Raw genomic sequence first — 23,216 nt, forward strand, 5'->3', positions numbered from 1 at the left:
TTCTAAATTATATCATGCCTTATAGCATGCATTTCAATTTAAATAATATAATATGTGTACTTAAAGTAAATGCCTTCATGCAGGCAACAGTTCAGACACCGTGCCACATTTTCAGTTATACTTTACATAACCAACAAAAATGTTACTTTTCTTCAATAACCTAGTCTATTGAAACCCAATAAACTATAGATTTAGCAAAATTTCAGAAATAATATTTTGAGTAGAGAGGAGACAGGAGGCTAAAATCTGACAACCTCAGTTAACTTATGATAATGTAAAATTATAAAGTACTCCAATAGTGTCAACCAATTGAAGATAAAATAATGCCTGTCTCAGTACTCTCTAAACTGGAAGCTGAGGAAGAGGACAGATGCCTTGGTGGAGAATATTGGCCATTGTGTGTTAGTCACTGGACTGTCTTCCGTTAGAGGCTACAGACATGTTTGTTAAGGGGTGAGGGGAGCCTTGTATTTTTAAGTCGTTATATTCCTTCTATCATGGTACTAAATGTTTCTCAGTATGTATTTTCTCAGTAGCACATATGATAGTTCATCACACTCTTTCCTCACAATTTTAACTGTGAAGTCTATGCCTTTTGGTAATGTTTAAAACTGTGGGCTGAAACTAGAATATATTTCCTGAGAGTATGATTTTTAAATGCCTTGAGGAAACTAAAACAGCCTTTCTATGCCCAAGACCTTGCTTCTGTATAATATTTGCAAAAGGATATTTCTGTGTATTAATTTGCCCCTGTGGGAAAGTTCTTATTCTTCTAAAGTTCCTTTTCCAAATTCAAACCAGATAAGTATTTTAGCTGATGAAGTACATAATTACAGTTACTCTCCTAGTTTCATTCATACAGTCAATAACCAATGGTATTTCTTTGCTGGGGCATAAACTATGTTCACACAGTTTTCCACTGAAAATGGTCAATATGATAATATAATTAAAAAATACAATATTAGATGATAGAGATAGACTTAGTAGGAAAACCAGTTTTGTTACTTACAATAAGTTCATGATGCTGTAAAGTTGTTTCTGCTAACTTTGAAATGTTGAAACCAGTCTTGAAAGGTGCCACTGCCTTCTAAAAGGTACTAAAGACTTTAAATTTCCTTTTAAATAGTCAGAGGAGCATATAAGAAGCACTCCACACCACACCATTAGGTTCTGACCTTATGCCTCTAAGAAGGTGTCAAAAGCCTACTGCAGTGGGACTGTGAATAGCAGGGCTTTTTAGTTCTGCTTCCTTCACCCTGTGCCCAACGACTCTCAGATCATGTGCAGAGACATACATCATACAAAATTATCCCTTAAATGATGGGGAGGGGTCCATATAAGCTAGCCATCCAGATATTGGTAAGTTCAGACACTGTAAAATGTTGATGATATTAACAGATCATGTATAGAACTTTAGACTATGTCATTCTTTCAAGAAGAGAAAATATGAACTGAGAAGGAGAGTAGAAAAGACAAATGAGCCAAGGTCATGAAACAGTTTATTCTAGGTTAGAGGACTGAGTGATGGGGGGGGGGGGGAAGAAAAAAAAAAAAAAAAAAAAAGATTGGACAAGGCAATATTAATGTGAAGCTGAAAGAAATTCATCAGATTAGTTTGTAGAGCATCATGAACTCTATTGTGATACTGAAATTACAGGCAGAGCAGAAGATATAAATAAACACAACCTGCAATAGTGAAGCGAATATATGATTTTGTGGAGGTGCTTACCTTCATCCTTATGGCACACTTTCTTCTTTGCCAGGGGCAAATTCTGATCTACAACCTCTGTCATTGCAAATTTACGGGGTGAGGGAGAGCATAAGAGTGAAGATTAATTTGACCTTTTGTGTTTTCCTTTTTGTTAGATGAAAATACATTAGCTCTGAAAATTGTTTAAATCCAGTGCTGCAATTGCTTAATCAGAAAAGCTTTTCCTCTGATGAACTAATTGTTAGAAGCAATACTTCCAGTCAATAGAAAAATGGAGCCCCTGTAGTGATGTTAATCCTTGGCTCCCACACTATGTCCCTACAGTAAAGTGCCTTGAAACTAATTATTGTGTGCAACCCCCACAGCAGACCTGAGGCATTAGGGATGATTAGAATTGTGCACTGGAGCTCTCATTAGGTGATGTGCTTCTGCTGTCTGCATCACCATCCTACACAGCTATTCAAAAGCTACAACCTTGTCTTTGCAAAGGCATGTACTGTTAGGTATAATACAGAATTATCATACAGTTCTGCATATTTGTGGCACAACTGCCTGTGTGAAAAAGCATTGAAAAAATACCATACCCCCAGGAAGAAAAAACTCTGTGTCTGTCTAGACAGAGGGATTCTGCTAGGCTCTTTCTTGAATGTAGTGATCACCTTTAAGCTGCAGCACCCTAAAACTCCCAGTGGTGGTGGATCAAGTATTTGGCTAGTGACCAGTGGCAGAGGCAGCTTTAACTCTACCTGCTATTCTCTGCTTGTGTTAAAGCCACAAATTTTGAAAGAAAATGGAGTACGCTTCTACTTTGGCAGCCCTGCATAACAGTACAGAGAGAAGGGCATTGGAGGTGACAGTTCTTGTTTGTCCTTACAGTTTGGATTCCTCCTCAGGCTCTTCTACTAAAAATATTCAGCACAATAGATTTTAATTTATTTTTTTTTTTTTTTAGAGAAGCAAACATTATTGCCTCCTAATATTCATAATTAAATATAAATAACATTTCATTTCTTTCTACACACTGAACTAGAAACAGTGCTAAATGAGCTTTATCATTAATGTTAATGTGTTCTGGGCTGCCTAAGAGCCAGTGTCACAAACCAACACCCTACTGTGCTAGGTATCATACTGATAATGAACAAAAAAGACTGCCTTTGTACCAAAAACGTTCCAGCTGCATTGTAGTTCAAACCAAAGAAAACAGGAGCCAAATGTAAAGTTCTGATATAACAGTGAGCACTTTCTCAGTTGTAGAGAATGAAGTGCATTTACCCAGATTGCCAAACTGTGTGTATTTTAATGCAGGCATGAGATTTATGTATCATATGCATTATGTATCATATGTATCATTGTATCATGAGCAGTCTGTGCTGTTAGAACTGCACTACTTATCATGGATTTGAGTTATGATATTCTATGGTTTATGTTGAAGGAAAAAATAAGCCATGAGCTATTATTATACTAGTATATTATTTTTTATATTAGTATACTATTATTATTTTCTCAGAGTTGAAGTTTGATGCAGTAGAGTTGTTTTGATTTATTCAATTAGTTTCTGTTTTGCTTTGTTTTCTTTTGAAAATGCATGCAAAACAGCTACTAGTCATAGCAATCCTATACTAATACTATTCCTATACTAATATACTAACAAGTACCTATCACTAATTTTCTAAGTATGAAAACAACAATGTAAATATTGTTTTCTTCATGACTTAGGCCTAGCGGTAAGCTATACCATCAGTGGTCAGTTGCTAGCAAGAGTGCTGTTTCTGTTTCTTCCCCAAACTTCCAAAGGATGTCTGCCATGCTATGAACGTGACCCCAAGTGCACCAGTTCAGTGAGCTCAACTTATAGAAAGCAAGGTAAAATCTAAAGGAGAGCTTGCAGAAGGGGAGGAGCAGGAGTGGGGACTGGCTTGGGACAGTCAAGCCTAGTAATGCCATGACACATCTCAGCAGTGACTATGGTACATATATGTTTCTTTACAAACATGTTAAGGAAACAAATACGGTATAGATCCTTTTCACAGCGAACAATCAAGAAAAATAAAGAGAAAATCATGTGATCCTTCATGAAACAATATAAATTGTTTTTCAAAATCTCACCTTCCTCAATTCATTTGTTGACTTTGGATAATCACTTGTGTCTTTATTTGAAAGATATTCTCAAAGATTGATATTGTAGCTCCTGCTAGGTATCTTCACTTTCTTCTTAAGAGATTTGAAAGGCAGATCTGTCTGGATCAGTTTATTTCTTGATGTCATGCTCTCCTTCCTCTCATGCATTTTTAAAAGCTATTTAGTATGTATGATTGCACCACAAATTCGGGATTTGGAATACCTGGGGAATACCTGGGGATATATGATCATTTAGTCTGAAGAGTAAGGAAAGAGTAAGATTACAGGCTTGAATCTAAGGATCTAACTCGTTGTCCTTAGAACGGCTGTAGAAATTTTAAACATCTTTCTCACAATACTTTTGGTATGTCTGAACTTAAACTGCAGTTTTGATTTCCTGTGGCTATTGTATGAAGGAACATTCCAATATTGTGCAGGAGATAATAAGGTTCAAATTAAAATAAAATAGTGAGATCAAAACCTCCTTTTAATAGGTGCAGTTTCTAACTGAATTTTTGCTCAAAATGAATTGAAATTTTAGGGCAAATAAGCTTTTTTTTTTTTTTTTTTTTTTTTTTTGTATTAAAATTTATCCCCATGAGCTAAGTTACAGTGGTATAAAATACATGTAGGAAAGGGATAGAAATATTTTTTTGTTATTAATGTTTAGTTTTCAACAAACATAATTTTGGGGTTAATCTATAAAAACTAAGTTCATATTAAAACTTAATTTAAGTCATTTATGCTTTGAATTATTTTAACATAGTTCACAAATAGTGATTAAACTTTATTATTCATTCCTGTGGCTAATACTCCATTTTTATCACCTAGCTCCAATGGTTCATTAACTTGTAAGTGTAATTTCTAGGGAAAAAAATAAAAATAAAAAAAAATTAGTGGCCTGTCCCTTACCTGCCTGGAACAATTACTAAGCAGACTGATTTTAGGTACAGGCAGGAAGGCCATTGCCAGATTCATAACATAGATGAGGAACAATAAAATATACATTTTGTTGTTTTGCATATTTTGTCTGTTTTGAAGCACTGGAAAGACAGGAGTGGTTCTACCAGGATCCTACCAAAGACAAGACATATGGGGTGACAGCTACTGCTAAATGGATATTTTCCAGTCTGTTCCATATGAGGCAGAAACCACAAGATTAGTTAGCTCCCTGAGTGACCTTCCCCATCAACAGCCTTTTCTTTCAGCTATTTTCGTTTTGCTGTAGGGGTGATCCACTTCAACATTTCATCCTGGGGAGCCAAATTTCATTTTTGCCTTTACTGATTAGGAATCCTGAGCTTATTTGGAAAATAATGCTCACCATTAAGAAATTTAGTTGGACTAAAACAGATAATGCTTGGATATCTATGCCATCTGACTTCGTGGGGGGGGGGTGGGGAGGAAGGGGAAGGGGGTAGCACACATTTATTTTCTGTGTTTTCCAATAACAATTGGTCAAAACCTTGTTTATCCATTAATTTGTTATAACTCTGTGAAACATATTTCAAGAAGCATAGCAGCTACTATCTTAAGCCATAAAACAAGGATTAATACAAGATTCAGAGACCAGATTACAAACTACTTGCAACATCACATTCCAGTAGATATAATGCCAAACACATGCATATGGTCTAAAAGATGACCAAACCATGGAAATGTTTATTAAGACATACACTGATTAAAAAAAAAAAAAAATGGTCCCAATGTTTAGTCAGCTAAATAGAATGTGTATTTTATTATAAGTGTAACTTCTATTTACTGCATACAAAAAAATAAATAAAAATAAAATACCTTCAGTTTAAAATCTAACCTGCCAATAGTACTGACAGCAGTACTATGCAATTTAGACACATACCAATTCATCTTACAAGCAAAATCCTCAGTTTATTCATTACTCTTTTTAAAGGAGGGAAACTAAATAAATAAATACATGTAATTTGGGAATGGAGCTCTTGGAAAATACGAAGGTGTGTATTGTATAGATCTAGTTTGACAGTGATAAGAAATTTCCCATTCTCACATTAAAATTTAATTTGAACATGGCCTTCTTATGCAATCCTTTCCTCTCTGGAAATATATTGCTGGAATCTTCCAATCTCTAATTTTCCAGAACAAACAAATAAATAAGAGCAGTATTCAGTAATTAGTATTTAATGTGTATGACTTATACACTGTAGGTCTGGCTTTCTAGTCTCCTTGTTCAACCACAGGAGAAGTTGCAATGGACTAAAATCATATGTGTTATTGGTCCAATTAATGGAAAAATAATAATAATCCAGTCAAGTAACATTTCAAGCTGTTTGTTATTTGGTTTGAAAATAGAAAAGAAAAAAAAAAAAAAAAAGAAGAAAGGAATGAAAGAAAATAAATATTTTAATTAAGGAGATATTAAAATGTGGACAAGCAGACAAGCTATATTTTTACAAGATGACAATAACAACCACAAAGTATGAGACTATAGGATAAGAAATGTGTACCTAATTTTCTGTTAGAGGGAAGGTTGTTTATTTGCTTGTACTTTATGTTATACAATTATTTTGGGGTCATTTAACAAATAGGGTAAATTTCAGTATCTGTGTAACTCTATTAACAGAGTGGTGTTAACAGAGAATACGAATAATAGTTTTGCAAGCATGAGCATTAAGCAGAGTGGCTATCAGTATTAATATGCACAGTGAGTCTGCTGGTTTTCTAAAGATTCTTTCCCCCAGTGTAATTTATTACAGTTAGGAAGCATATGCACTCCTTATTTTGTTTGTTAAGCAACAGCTTTTTTTTCATATATGAATAGGTTTAACTCACAGTCAAGGTATCGGGCATTAGATTGGATACTTTGCAATTCCAGATGTGAGTGTAAGCCAGATTTCTGAAAAACCCACTCCAAACATAACAAACATTTTTTTCAACAAAGATGTTTCTGACTTACTTATAGGTCCATTGTACAACATAAAATAGCTGAGCTGCAACTGCCTGAAACAACAAAATGAATCCATATAGATAATTAACTTCAATAGGAAATTTTGTTAAAAGCAATATTTAGTGTAAGACTTAGAGAATAACTAACGAATTACTCATTTTTGAAATTGCAGAGCTTTCATATTTGTATAAGAGGTTACTGAACACAGCCAAACAGGATATAGTTTGTGTTTACCTAACACTGACCAGAATTAAATAGGACAGGGAAAGTATGAATCTGTAACATTCTAGGCAAGCAGGAAAGTTCTAACAACATGGGAGATCACAAATCTTTACAGAAAAATTAAAATGCATGTCGACATTTCCTTTCTTTTCCCAATGAGTAGTCAAGAAGTAAGAATGCAGGAAAATTATTTTTAATTGAAAAAACAAACAAACAAACAAACAAACAAAAAACATTTAAAACTATGAAAATATTTAAATTATTTGGTTGTTTCATTCATTACCATGATGCCAGATGGTAACATCAGCCTGGAGAAGAGGAGGCTCAGGGGCGACCTTATTGCTCTTTACAGATACCTTAAAGGAGGCTGTAGTGAGGTGGGGATTGGCCTGTTCTCCCACGAGCCTGGTGACAGAACAAGGGGGAATGGGCTTAAGTTGCGCCAGGGGAGTTTTAGGTTAGATGTTAGGAGGAACTTCTTTACCGAAAGGGTTGTTAGACATTGTAACGGGCTGCCCAGGGAAGTGGTGGAGTCACCATCCCTGGAGGTCTTTAAAAGACGTTTAGATGTAGAGCTTAGGGATATGGTTTAGTGGGGAATGTTAGAGTTAGGTCAGAGGTTGGACTCGATGATCTTGAGGTCTCTTCCAACCTAGAAATTCTGTGATTCTGTGATCTGGCACCCTATATAATTCTGTAGTATCCTGTTAACAAAGAAATCACATAAATGATCTTTATGATTAGAGAATTTGTTACTTGAAGGCAAAAACAAATACAAATACTTTTTGTCATGTATTCATGAACAGCTTTTCCAGATAAAATATAGACATCCAGCAAGTTACAATACAGTCACAAAAGTTCAAGATTTTATAATACCCTTAGAATTTTATGAAGAGTTTTCTTGTTTCTTCCTTTACAACATGCGTTTTAAAAAATCTAGATTGACAATTCATTTTTATAGTAACAGAAATCCTAGAATATATTAAGTTTTACATCAGGTTTCTGACAGAAGATCTTTAATATCATTGTTTTCTGAGTTCCAGTTAAGTCATACTTCTGGTATGAAATGATAAGCAAACACATAAGCTAATACCTTACACCACTATTTCAGAACACTGTTATACTTCTAAGCTGTTCTGAAAATCTTAACTCTTCATTTTCTTTATATATTCTAATTAATTTTCCTAGGGATTACTGCAAGAAACTTGACATCTGCAAAATAAGTACTGTTGTATCAGGTTGATAGAAATTCTCACTGAACAGAGAGAAAGAGAAAGAGAGAGAGAGAGAGAGAGAGAGAGAGAGAGAGAAAGAAAGAAAAAGAAAGAAAGAAAGAAATGTGTGTTTCTATGTTTCCATCCAGAATTACTTATTTTCCCTTTACTGTAAAATCTATAAGCTTTCTATGTCCAGTTGATCAGGTAACCTATCATAATATTGGGTAATATCCTGAACTAATTACAGTTCAGATTTTCCAGGGGTGAAAGATGCCCCCTGAAGATCCCTACAGAATCCTGAGGTTTTGATACACCTCATGTTCAAATTAATGACACGGGGATTTGCCAATGCAAGACCACTTTCTCTCTCTATAGATGGGGAAAAAATAAGGAATTAACTCTACTGATCAAAGTTTCTACTCATATTTGAATATTTTGTGGCAGTTACATGCTACCCTGTAACTTCAAATGGTTTTCTATCAGTGCTGTGACAGGGACAAGAAAGACCCACATTTAGAATTTGAAGAAGTTTGTAATTGAAGTCACGTAGTTGTTTAAAATGTATTGTAATTACATTGTTACTTTAATGATTAATTTCTGTTGTGGTTTGGTACCATGAAGTTCAACATTTTCTAATTATTCCCTCAAGAACATTTCAACACAGGGAAAATGGAAAGTAGAGAAGAAAGAGCAGTTCTTGTGGTTTTATGTTGCTCATTTCAGTTCTTCATCTGTTATACCTACCTTTCTGAATATTAGACAATTCTTTTGTTCTTTCCACAGGCTTTATGCTCACAGTACAATGCTTTCTTACTAATTGTATATGGAGAGTAAGAAAGGGAGGGAGAAAGGGAAGAAGGGAGGGAAGGAGGGAGGGAGGGAGGGAGGGAGGGAGGGAGGAAGGAAGGAAGGAAGGAAGGAAGGAAGGAAGGAAGGAAGGAAGGAAGGAAGGAAGGAAGGAAGGAAGGAAGGAAGGAAGGAAGGAAGGAAGGAAGGAAGGAAGGAAGACAACTTTCTTATGGATACCAAGTTGTGGATGACATATACAAAGTAACATACAAGATATGTCTACATCAAAGTTACTGGTATGTATGCACAGCACAGTCACTGCTAATTAGCTTGCTAACAATGTTTTGGTAGCATTCAGGCAGCTCTGGCAGACATGAATAAATACTGCAGCAACAGGATGAAGGAAAGAGCTAACCCTAGTTGGACTGATATACCTGTAACATTAACAAATGAACTCAGTATGGAGGAAAAACTATATCATACTGAGTTTAGGTAGATTTATTGAACATGACATTCAGTGATTAATGAAACACTTGCTTCTGGCTTTTCTGGAACAGATGCACAACAAGAATACATAGAGGCTATATCTTTTACTTTGTAAAGAAACACAATTACAATTCTTACAGTTGAGCATTATCTGAACTTGGAGGTTTTCCATAGATAATATAAAGAAAATAAGAAAAAATTACCTTGTTATGCTGGTCATCCATAAAGATAAAATTGTGTTTTTTTTTTTCCATAGTGATTTATCATCCTCGGGCATTTTTAAGTCCTTAAAGTTCAAAATTACTCTAGAAAAAAAATAATTTAAAATGTGGGAATTGCTACTCCAGTTGCTCTGACTTGATTGCAGATCAATGCAGATCAATAGTAGATAGTTACAGGAATATCTAATGTCACAGGCACACTGAAGAAAAAGTAAAATAAGTAAGAAATCATCAAGAAAAGAAAAAAAAAGTATAATTTTTCTTTAAGGTCTGAGGCCTTTATGAGTGGATGTAGAAATCATAATTCATTAATACAAAAGTTCATCTTTGTTTTTTAACATCTCTTGGATATTAGAAGATCCTAATATTCTTCAGAACTTTGTTACGAGTTTTATTCTCTCCATGCTTTTTGAGTCAATGTTAAACTTTCTCTTAAATTTTTATTTGGAATAATGGAAAATTTTTAAGAATAAAAGCATCAAATCTCATCTTAATGTTATGGGCCTTATGTGTTTTTGGCCCAAGTGAATAATAAAGGGAAATTATCATGATGACCAGACCTGACCAGACCTGACCAGACCTGACCAGAGCTGTCCAGACCTGACTAGAACAGAACAGAACAGAACAGAAATAGAACAGAACAGAACAGAACAGAACAGAACAGAATAGAATAGAATAGAATAGAATAGAATAGAATAGAATAGAATAGAATAGAATAGAATAGAATAGAATAGAATAGAATAGAATAGAATAGAATAGTTGGAAGTGACCTTCAGTTGGAAGGGACCTTCAAAGATCAAGTCCAATTGCCTGATCACTTCAGGGCTAATGAAAAGTCAAAGCATGTTATTAAGGTCATTATCTAAATGCCTCTTGAACACTGACAGGCATGGGGCAGCAACCACCTCTGCAGAAAGCTTGTTCTGGTGTTTAACCATTCTCTTGTTAAAGAAATTTCTCATATTATCCAGTCTGAACCTCCCCCAGCACAGCTTTGTGCCATTCACGTGTCCCATCATTACTTATCAGGGAGAAGATATAGGCATCTCCCCCTCCATTTCCCCTCCTGGGAATGTTGTAGAGAGCAATTAGCCTCCATTTCTCCAAACAAGACAAACCAAATGTCCTCAGCCTCTCCTTATAGGACATTTCTTCCAGCCTTCTTCCTCTGAATGCATTCAAATATCTTAATATTCTAAATATAGCTGGAGAATCATCTCTTTTGACTGGTTAGCTATGTTGTGTTTAATGCATCCCAAAATACAGTTTTCCCTCTTGGCTGCCAGGGCACACTGCTGGCTCATGTTAAGCCTACTGTTGACCAGAATCTCCAGATCCCTTTCTGCAGGACCAAATCTAGACATTTTTCTCCAAATAGTATTTGTATATAGCATTACTCCATCCCAGGTGCAGAACCCTGCATTTACCTTCCTTGAATTTTTTGCCACTGATGATTATCCAATGCTCCAACCAGTCAAGGTCTCTTATCCTTCCCAGCATCAACAGCATCTCCCAGTTTAGTATCATCAGCAAACTTACTAAGGATGCGTTCAAATCCTGCATCCAGGTCATTGATAAAAATTCTGAACAGAACTGGCCCTAGAACTGAGACCTGGGAAACGCTGCTAGTGACTGTCCACCAGCTAGCCCCATGATCCTTTGTCTACGACGAACATTTGGCACTTCCATTGAGCCAGTTCATCACACAGTGTAACATGTACTTGTTCAGTTGGACAATTTTCACAGAAGGATACTGTAAGGATACTGTATCAAAGTCCTTACTAAAATCCAGAAAGACTATATCCACCATCATCCCTTCATCCAGTAAACGGGTGACTTTATTTTAAAAGGAGAGCAAATTACAGAGTCACAGAATCACAGAATCATCTAGGTTGGAAGGGACCTCCAAGATCACTGAGTCCAACACTAACTAGTCCTAACACTAACTAGTCCTCCACTAAACCATATCACTAAGCTCTACATTTTAATGTCTTTTAAAGACCTCCAGGGATGGTGAATCCACCACTTATCTGGGCAGCCTATTCCAATGCCTACCAACCCTTTCAGTAAAGAAGTTCAAATTACTGAGACAAAACTTTCCCTTCATGAACCCATGTTGACTATGTCTAGATTTGTTCTTTTGATGCCTTTTATTGGTACCCAGGACAATCTTTTTCTAGGTACTGAAGTTAGACTGACATATCTTTAGTTTCCTGGATGTCCTTCTTCTAGATCAGTATGACATTGGCTACCTTCCAGTCAGCTTCCAGACTCCCATGACTTTTGGTAAATTGTTGAGAGGGGTCCAGCTAAAACATTCACTAATTACTTCAGTGTTCTAGGGTGGATCCCATCTGGCCCCATGGATTTATGAACATTGAATTGATATAGCTGTTCCCTTACAATTTCAGTGGTCATAGATTGAAAGTCACTGCTCAGCTAATCAAGGTCCTCCAACTCAGAAGCCCTGGCAGCCCAAGATTTATCATTAATATTAGAAACTGAGGTAAAAAAAAAAAAAAAAAAAAAAAAAAAAGCATTAAGTTCTTCCAGCTTTTCCTCATCCCTGTTTGTTAGGTAACCATTTTCATTGAGCATTAGCCCTATGTTTTTCTTAGACCTCCTCTTGCTGTTGACATACATTTTTGTTGTCTGACACCTCATTGGCCAGTGTCAGCTCAACCCAAGCTTTACCTTTTCTTATTTTCAACCTACAAATGCAAACTACAGCTCTGTAATCTCCCTGTGAAGCCAATATAAATCCTCTTCAGTATGGACATAATCCCTCCAGGTGATAAATCACTTATGTTAGATTGCAAGTTTTTGAATTTTGCATTTTTTTGTCTTATTTTTAGCCAACTGGATAGTGCCCTATAAAAATTTACTCTTAAAATACACATATATATTTTCAATTGCACTTTTTTACTGATACATTTTTCTTTTGATTTTTTTCAGGATTTTTAAACAACATAACACAGATGGATAATTCAGGGGAAAAGTTAGTTTCTGTTGATTTCCTTAGAAACTGGAGGCATCTTCTCATCCCAAACATTAAAAAAAAAAAAAAAAAAAAAGGCATGGTATGATCATTTCTCTTTGATATATTCATTAGTCTCTAGCAAAACTCATTGAAAATCCAGTCTTTACAATTTGGAGATACTAGATTAACATAAATTTTAAGAGGCTGTACTGATAAACTCTGTTTTAGCCTTTCCATTCCCGATTTGTAATCTCTGCCAAACACCATGCTTCTTTAGGTTGATTATCTTGATTCAGAACCCACAGTGCAATTCCTAACATCCTAATTGTCTTTAAAAAAATAATAATAAAATAAAGAAAAGAAAAAGAACATTTGAAAGCAAGATGGCTGTTGGGACTTCTTTTCCCCTTTTATTTCAATGTGGTTTAGTTTACAAGAGGCACATTTTACCTTTATTATTTATTTTATTTTATTTTATTTTATTTTATTTTATTTTATTTTATTTTATTTTACTTTTTAATGAAGGCTTTGATTTCTATCAGGTGTTTGATGGCCCAGTTTCAATGTAGCCAGCAAAATCATTATAATTTACCAATTAAGATATTAATAAATTTTAAAATAAGAGTTTAATCTACAATTCTTTTCACTAAACTTAAACTTAGGCTTGTAAACTGAGCTTTATCTCCTACCTTCTTTACACATTCTTGCATAATGTGCCCACAATCATAGAAATTGCTTTGATTTTAATGAATAACATGGATGATTCCTCATTAGCTGACCACTAAATCCCTAACATAAGAACAAGATAATGTTTCAGGCATTTGGTGGCTGAATAGAATCCAGGTCTTGATCATCAGTTTTGGAAGATATAGGCACATTCAAGTAACTTATCTAGTATCAAATACATGCACATTGTACAAAGATTGTTTCAGTGCAATTTACCTCAGTAGGTAAATAATAAGCTTGGTTGAACAAACTTTGCATTAAATTTCTAAATGAGCCATTGCTTTTGGATGAGGAAAAATAATATAAGTCATACGGAAGTCCCCAGTGGAGCACAGGTAATATACAAAATGTATATGAAAAATAACATATGAAATATGATTCATAGTTGTCATCAAGCTCCTGCATCACTTTTTCCATTCTGAACTGTTAAAAATGATCCAAAAATAGATACCTGAAGTGTGCCTCTTTTTACTTCCTATGCAACAGGTTAGTTAGGTGTCTTTGTGACACACCTCTTTAACAGTTGGCAAGGCATCCTTCCCTTTCTAACATTCCCTTTCTAAACACATGGTTTCTTGGAGAAGTTATAGAATTGTCCAAAAATTTTGCTTGAGAAATGAAGCATTAATGAAGCATTTCCAGTTCAGGAAAAAGAAAGGACAATCTTTTTTTTTTTTTTTTTTTTGGCAGTAGTTAACGTTATATTTCAAGCTAAGATGACAGTAAGAACCCAAATACCAATCAAAACTCAGCCTGTGCTTCACATTCTGGTTCAGAGCTATATAGAGTTATAGAGTTCATATCTTAAAATAAGCTCTCAGCTGAAGAGAGACCTCTAATTACCAGAATATGTTATGTTTAAGTTTTCCATGCTTAAGGAACCTATTGGCTCAGTTTCAGACATACCTTATGATTTCTAAAACTCAGATTACTTCGTTTATGAACATTGCAATAAAATATTTATATCAGATTTATAATGCAAATTAAAATTAATCAAAGTTCTACCATGACTTATTCTGCAAACTCTAGAGGAATCAACAAAATAATTTATTTAAGAATTATTACTGCAAACTGCATTATTAGGAAATAGATTGCTTAAATGGTCTTTATTAGAACTTCACGTTTCTGAGCCTGGGAAATTCAGGAAGTTAAATTAAGAAGCAAATACTTTGTGTTTTTTTTTTCACTTCTGAGTGAGAAGAAAGAAGAAAATAAAAAGAACTCATCTTAACTAATTTTAAAAGCGAGCTTAAAATAATTTTAATATGATTCTATTCCACATTTATCTTTGGTCGAGCAAAAATAGAAAGATAATTTATTTCATTAGTAGCTGTGAATGGAGATGAAAGAAATGAAAGTCTAATGGAAGTCCAAAAAGTTTTCTCAAGCAACAAGTCCCAAGCTGGTGTTACAGATATTATTAGTGATTTCCAATTAACCTGTTTTCAGCAACAGGAGAGATAGTTATCTAGCATTCTGTTTAACTTTATGTACTGTAATTAATTACCATACTACAGTTGGCAACAACCTTCCATAAGGCAACATTAATTTACATGTCAGGAAAAAAAAAAAAAAAAACATAGGCATCAAATAGAACAGGAAAAAGATAGCATTTATGGACCCTACCCAAAGTGAACAAACAGCTTCTTTCATCAAAGGGACAGTCCTAGGGTTTAATCACTGATTACACTTGTTATTGACAATAGTATTTGAGAAAACTAAATTTAGAAAGGAAAAAAAAAAAAAAAAAAAGAGTAAAATGCCTTTGAACTTTATGACATCCTTCCACACTTCTATTCTTACAAGTACCCCTATGATATATTGATAATATTCAAATCAATATGTTTGGTGGTAACTATACATACAAATAACAAAGCTGAAAAATCAATCCTTATTTTACCCTATATTATCAAGTACTTAAACTGATTAATTATGCTAGTGTTCACGTGCACTCATTATAAAATAGAACTAATATGCTAATATTTTAAAATAGAGATCCCATTAAAGTATTCAAAACAGGAGCATTTTTCACAAAACTGAAGGATTATCTTTCCCAAAATATCAATTCAGATGGGAATACTCCATTATTTATCTTTTTCCTTTTAAAAAGCAGTACAGGAAAGGAAAAAGTTCTAGTTCTCACGTAGTGTACCAACCATTCAAAATAGTTTTATCTGCCTCCAAGACTACTGTAAAAATAATATTGAAGCAAGCCATCAAAATTCAAATGATACTATCAGTCTAACAATGTATTGGAAAACATTTCTGTTGCCTATATCAACAAATAGTTTTACTAAGTCCTATGTTGCCTTGGGGACCACTAAAAGTAAATTTTTGCACTTGTATAAAAAATTAAGTACACAAAGAATATATTAGAAGTGAACTAATTAAAAAAAAAATGGAAAATGAAAAGAAATTAAAAGCCAAATCTAATTTAGGCACCATTACAGTAGGTGCTACACCTAAAATCCAAGCTCTTGGTCACTTAGCAGGATCTAAAAATGTCAGATAGATGTCTACATTTCACAGGAAGCCTACGGTGCACTTTGTTGGTTTCACCCTGATGGGCAGTTAAAATCCACCACAATCACTCTCACTCCTCCAAGGAAGATGAGGAGAAAATAGGATGAAAAAGGGCTCAAGGGCTGAGAGATAAGGACAGGTATATCCCCTGTCGATTACCATCATGGGCAAAACAGACAGCATAGGGAGATTAAAATAATTTGCTGCCTATTACTAACATACTAGAGCAGTGAGAAACTAACAGAAAACTAAAAACACCTTCCCCATATCCACCCTATAACATGTCCTCCCACAGGCAGCAAAGGGGAATGCTCCCCTGCTACACCAGGGGCCTCTCCACAGGTCACAGGGGAACGTCTGCTCTGATACCTGAAGCACCTCCTGCCCTCCTTCTGCACTGACCTTGGTGTTTACAGGGTTGTTTCTCTCTACATTTTCTCATTCTCTCCATTATCTCACTCCTCTCCCAGCTGCTCCTGTACAACAGTTTTATTTCCCCTTTCTTAAGAATACTCTCACAGAAACACAAACAACATCACTCACTGGTTCAGCTCTGGCCAGCAGCAGGTCCCTTTGGAGGTGGCTGGAGCTGGTTTTGATCTGACATGGGGCAGCTGCTGGGTCTGCTCACAGAGGCCACTCCTGCAGCCCCCTGCTACCAAAACCTTTCCCAGTAAACCCAATACCCAATTAGGAAGCTAATCTATAAAGCACTCAAAATGATTAAAAATGCATAAAACAAGTCAGGAGCAACTAAACATAGATCTGAAGTCCTTAGTTTTGTTGTAGTTATGATACAAGGAATTGGAGTCGAAAGAAAACATGTTCATGTACAACCCCAGAAATGCACATCATTAATCGAGGACAGCTTACTGATTACTGTTAATGGTACATGCATACTCACATACAAAAAGAGAAACAGTGCTTAATTTCTAGAGAACTTTCACATCCTCAACTTTCACAAATGTTTCCTGAACAAGCTACTTATTGTGAAGCCTTTCTCAATGCTTTCATACAACCTGAAAGAGAATTTTTGTCCATTTCGTGGCCAGAAAGCCAGACAGGAAGTATATGAACACAATAACTAGTGAATACATTGAGAACTGGAAATCTTTGCTCCTCAAACTGTTATGTCTGCATTGTTAAACAGTTATTAGAGAACTGAGACTAAGACTTTCTACTGGCAAGATTTATTTTTTTTTTTCATTCTCTAAAATGTCAGTGTTGTTGTTATCACCTTCCGCAGCTGTAACTTCATTTTGCAATGTGACAGTTTCTCTGAAAAGCATTAGATCAACAGATTTAAGTAAGCAATTACCCAGCCTTTCTTTTGTATTCCTGTGGAATTTAGGAGGTAGGCCTTTATGTTGTTGAAAGGGCAAAATGAAAAGTGTTGGAGTTCTGGGAGCTTTCAGGTCAACAAAACAAACGTGAGTTATTCAGGAAGTGGTGAACACTCAGGAGGACTAATAAATAGTAATTTAAGAGAGAGGCATCTGAAGTCTATCTAAGTGTATATAATCTTATTGGGTAAAAACCTGGAAAACCTGCTTGTTATTTTAGAAAGAACATCACTGACTGAAACTAGCAAACTGGTTATTTCACATATTCTGGGCAATACCCAATGCTTCACTTTCTGTTTGTAAGAGATTCAGAATAAGGTAGAGCTTGATAGACTGATACTGTATAATTCTATTACAACATGATTTTCAGCACATATTTTCAAGTGACTTCCCAGAAAACAACTTTAAATTCATGGATATGTAGACTGATCTGCAGATATTGATTTCTTCCACCATTGTAATTTCTGCTATTACCTCTGGATTCATTTGGATAACATGACAGTAAAACAAGTTCCAAGTTTTAAGAGATATATCCAAACAAATTAGAATAACCATGCTTCAGACAAGGAAGGTAATTTGGACCCTGCTCAGGTAAAGCATTTAATAACTTCAGAAACGGTGCCTTTATTTCATTTATTATCTACCCTATAGACATTCACTACTGCTGGAAGGCTACAGTTGGCTAGAATGCAAAAGAGATTAAATATGAGAGTTATCAAGGAAGTGCCCCCTGCGAAGTAAGTATTTAACAATACTAATTTCTCAGGATGATAGAAACAAGCAGAAAAACACTCCAGATTTTGTGGTTTGTTGTTGGTTGTTGTTGTTTTCATAATGGATCACTCTTTCTTGTATACTTAATGACTTTTAAATTGAGAATATGGACTTAAATTCCTTTCCCCAAGTTGCATCACATTTCAAGCTTTCAAATTTCAGCTAAGTCTTGTGCAAGGAACTATAACAAAATTGGAACTTTCAATTTCAAGCCCAAGTAAGGTTTCTGTGGAGGAAAAAATAGTATTTAGACCTCTGAAAGACTTCTACAGTCCCTCTAGAATTCTGTGAATTCAAATTTCTGCTATGCTACTATAAAAGCTATTTTAAAATAATGTAGCTTAAACACAAGAGGTGATAGCAGTGTACTTTTAATTTTTAACTCAAATGTAGCTGGAATGTTTTCAGAACTTTGCTTCGTTATTTCTGAAACACACTTTTCTTCAGGTTGGAAGTTTAGCTTACTTTCCTGTAGTCTGCAGGAGGAATTTTCTATAAATACTAACTAGAAAATTTTCTGTATTATTCAATGTGAAACAGACGTAGCAGACAAACCCTCAACTGAAAGAGCTTAAAATATTTTGAAGATTTTGAATCAATTTGAAATATGACTTCTTGCTAAATTCTACTCTTAACTCTAATGTAACTATTTTTTTATTTTTTTTTAATGCATTAACCTCTAAGTCCTTTAAAAATACTTATATCAAGGTATTTATATGATCGTTATCAGGGGAATATCTCATGTTATCTAACTTCTTCTCCAGGAGACTATAACCTTAGCATAAGTTAACTTTAATTCATGTTCTCTTGGTTTCATTTGATTAAAAAAAAAAAAAAATCTAAATTAAACTACTCACGTAAATTATTCACATATAATTTCAAATTATATGTATGAAATAGCTTAGAGCTCTTTTCTTCGCTTATCTGTAACATCTTGTATTCAAATGAGAGTGCCTACTGTGAGCTTGTTTACTGGGTAGAGGTCTATTAAGAACTTCCAGCAACATTCATTTCTTTTATTCCTTTATGGTTTTACCCAGCTGGGCAGCCAAACTCCACCACAGCCAGTCTCTCATTCCCCCTCCCCAAAGACAGAGGGGGCAAAAATATGATGAAAATTAAAAAAAAAAAATAATAATAGTTATTAAAAGGGCTCATAGGTTGTGATGAGGACAGGAAGATCACTTGACAATTACTGTCACAGGCAAAACAGGCTCTGCATAGGGAGAGTAATATAATTACCTATTACTAACAGACCAAAGCAGTGAGAAACTTAAAGCAATATAATAATTCAAAAAAAAAAGCCTTCTCCCACATACACTCTCTTCTACCTCCTCCCCTCAAGTGGTGCAGGGGAATGGGGATTGTGGTCAGTCCCTAATGCTTCTTTCCACCGCTCCTTCATAGTAACTCTGCCCCTGCTCTACGTGAGGTCCCTCCCACGGGATACTATCCTTCGCAAACTGATCCTGCTTGGGCTCCCCCCAGGCAGCAGCTCTTCTAGGACTGCTCCAGCATGGGTTCATGCCACAGGGTCCATCCATCAGGTGGCGGCTCCCTCCAGTTCTGCTGACCCTGTGGTTTTCTGCTGCAGGCGCCTGGGGCCTGTTCCTCCGGGGGCTCTCCATGGGCCGCAGCCTAATCCAGGCCACATCCACCTTCTTCACTGGGGGCTTCTCCATGGGATGCAGCATGGAGATGTGCTCTGCCATAGGACCCATGGGCTGCAGGGGGACAGCTTGCTCCGCCAGGGGCCTTTCCACAGGCCACAGAGGAACTTTTTGCTCTGGTTTCTGGAGCACTTCCTGCCCTCGTTTTCTACTGACTTTAGAGTGTGCAGTGTTCTTTTCCTCACATTTTCTCACTCCTAACTCCCAGATGCCATTGTACAGCAGTTTTTTACCTTTCTTAAATCTGCTCTAACAGAGACACAAACAACATCACTCACTGGTTCAGCTCTGGCCAGCGGCAGGTTCCTTTGGAGCTGGCTGGAGCTGGCTCTGATCTGACATGGGGCAGCTGCTGGGATCTGCTCACAGAGGCCATCTCTACAGCCCCCCCGCTATCAAAACCTTGCCTAGTAAACCAAACACTCCTCTAATCTGTTCTCTACATTATTAGTTAAGATCTGTATTGTTAGGAGGAATATTGCAGTTTTTTTGATTACATGTCTTCTTTGAAGCATGCACGTACATGTGTAAAACTATTTCCTTTCCACTGTAACGAAACATTTTAAAATAGAACTAGTTTTATTTGGTTGGTACTTCATAATTGAAAAAAAAAAAAAAAAAAAAAGCTATTAGGCTGCTATAAAGTTAGTTTTTCTAGGTTCTGTAGTTTCTTTGTAGAATTTTCTTTTGATTTCCATTTTTAATTGCTCCCTTGCTATAATTCTCCTTTTTCTTTCTTTCACTTTGCTGATTCTAATTTTGTTTTAACTCTACTTACCATCATTAAATTAGAAAGCTCCTTCCTCCAGAAATCTGAAGACTTATCTCCTTATAATCTCTTTCTTTCATTTTCAAGGCCAAGGCAAAACCAGGAACGTAAAACAGATGCCCATCCATTACCAGAGTTAGCACCTATTTGCTTGTATAGATTTCTTTTTTTTTTCTTTCCTATTTGCTTGTATAGATTTCTTTTTTTTTTCTTTGTGATCAGGCAAGTATTTATTTTGCACAAAACAAAAGCAATTTTACTTAGTTGTTATGCTTTGTTTTGTTTTGTTCATTTAGAAAGCTAAAATGAAAACAGTCAACAGAGTTGAAAAGCTTTATAATGCATTATGGAATACATGTCAGGAGTGTAGAGTTATATGCATAACATATGTTAATTTACACATTCAAACTAGAAGTGATATAAATTCACCTTTTTTATTTTTTTTTAATTTATTCTAAAGCATTTCAGCTACACTTATAGCACAGCATTTCAATTTACCTGAATTATAATGTAAACTCTGAATGGGACAATAATGGAAAGCTGCTGTGTGTTGTTTTTCTCTTGAGGCATTTTTATTACATGCAGCTATTTATTTGTACTTAATGATGTAATCTCTAATCAGGAATGTACAAGAACAGTGACTAAGAAAACAGTATAAAAAAATGATATGGCATTTTTCTAGTTGCTTCACAAAATCTCAAGATGTACTTGTTAAAACAGAAAGAGATGGGCAAGAAAACAAGAGAAGTGTGTAATTTCTGTGTACATATCCTCAATAGGCTGTATTTGATTTTAAACTTGAATTAATAAAATACGTGTTTTTATATGTAATAATAATAAGTTCCAGTGTATTATGTATGTTCCAGTATTATGAATGAAAAGCATTCAAATTTGTTTTTCCACTGCATGTACTAAGCATGAGGCTGGTTTGGAGTTACAGGATTGAGAAATTAGGACTTGGTACAAAACTTTATTCTGTAGTATTCATTCAAAATGACATGTGAATGTGTTGGAAACCTACATATTTTGGTTCTTGAAGTAGGCTTGATATTCACTTTGTGTCAGAATTTACATCCTGGATAACAGAAGACCTCAAGGCAAACTTTAACATCAAACTGTTTTTCACTACTACTAATCATCTGATTGAAAATGTTCTATAGTTGAAATAGCCTTGGCTACAGTTCTTCAAATAACACCACTATAATTACTTAGCATGTTTCACACACAAGTTTGCTCTCTTTCTCGAAGGTACTTGTTCAGCTTTATTGTTCTCTGTAGCTCATACAATATACAGATATAAAAGAATAAAACAAGCCATGTGGGGATTAGCAGTGGGTTTAAGTGTTAATGCTTCATAACTCTCCATATTCTGAGAAATTCACATTGAAATTCTGAGACTGGTGTAAGCAACGCAGAGTGTGTTTGAAGAAAGACTCTGTTAAAGCAGGGGGCTCAGGGAGTTATCTAGAGGTGAAAAGTGCAGTCAAGAAACTATGCTCTTAGAACTTTTGTATCACAACCAAAAAAGCTATATAATGAATTCAGCTGCAGTAACAATAATACTGTGTCTAATAATCACTATATAAAGTATTAAAAATTATTTCTGCCATATTCCTGATTTTTTTTTAATTCAGTACTTCTAGAAAGTATGTTATTAGTACTGAATCTGCGATTAATATTGATCATTTTCTGCAGATTTTACTCTAAAGAACAGGTTTGTTAGTGCAATAGCATATCATATTTTTATTCATATTTTAATAATCACATTTGGATCTCATCACAGTTGAGGTACTACTGATTCATTAAATTGTGAGAATGCCTGAAATTGTTTTCTTCCCATTTTTGATTGTGCTTATCTCATATCCTTTAATCTATCCTCCACAAAATCCGTTGTTAATTTCACTAATATTTCCACCAACAGAAGATCCCAAATTGAGTTTCAGCTTTTGTTTATAAAGAGTCATGAAAAAAACAAAAAAAAAAAGACGTGTCATAGACCAGTGTCTTCAATTATTATTTGCTATGTTGTTATCTGTTCCAGATGCTCATGCTGTTCTCTATGCTAACTTTGAGTTTCTCATTTCCCTGAGAGGGGGTGAGAAGTGAGTGATTTTAATTTCACCCCATTAAAAAAATATATTATATTATATTATATTATATTATATTATATTATATTATATTATATTATATTATATTATATTATATTATATTTTATTTTATTTTATTTTATTTATTTTATTTTATTTTATTTTATTTTATTTTATTTTATTTTATATTATTATCATGTTTCATAATTACTATATTATATATAATTACTATATACTATTACTATCTTACTATATTACTATATAATATATAATATAATAAGTGATATAAATATTTTTCTGTTATAATTATATTATATATATTATATTATATGTTATATAATATTACAATTACAATTATATGATATTGTAATATTATTATCAAATATTATTGAAAAATAAAGGCAGATTGTACTCCAGATTGTACATTGTTACCATTGTCACTCTATATCCGAAATTTTTTTTTCATCTACAAGGAGTGATCTGTACTGCATTTTCAGTTAGTTTGACATTTTCCCTTGATATTGTCTGATTTAATTATGAATGCAATGTATATTGTCTAAAATCTGACAATCACTAATACATATGATTACATACATAAAAACAGTGGTATTTTCCATGTTCTGTGCTATTGCACACTGCCTCTTCAACAGGTGTGACCTT

The sequence above is a fragment of the Anas platyrhynchos genome, chromosome 4 (assembly GCF_047663525.1).
Source record: "Anas platyrhynchos isolate ZD024472 breed Pekin duck chromosome 4, IASCAAS_PekinDuck_T2T, whole genome shotgun sequence".
In the NCBI taxonomy this organism is placed as follows: domain Eukaryota; kingdom Metazoa; phylum Chordata; class Aves; order Anseriformes; family Anatidae; genus Anas; species Anas platyrhynchos.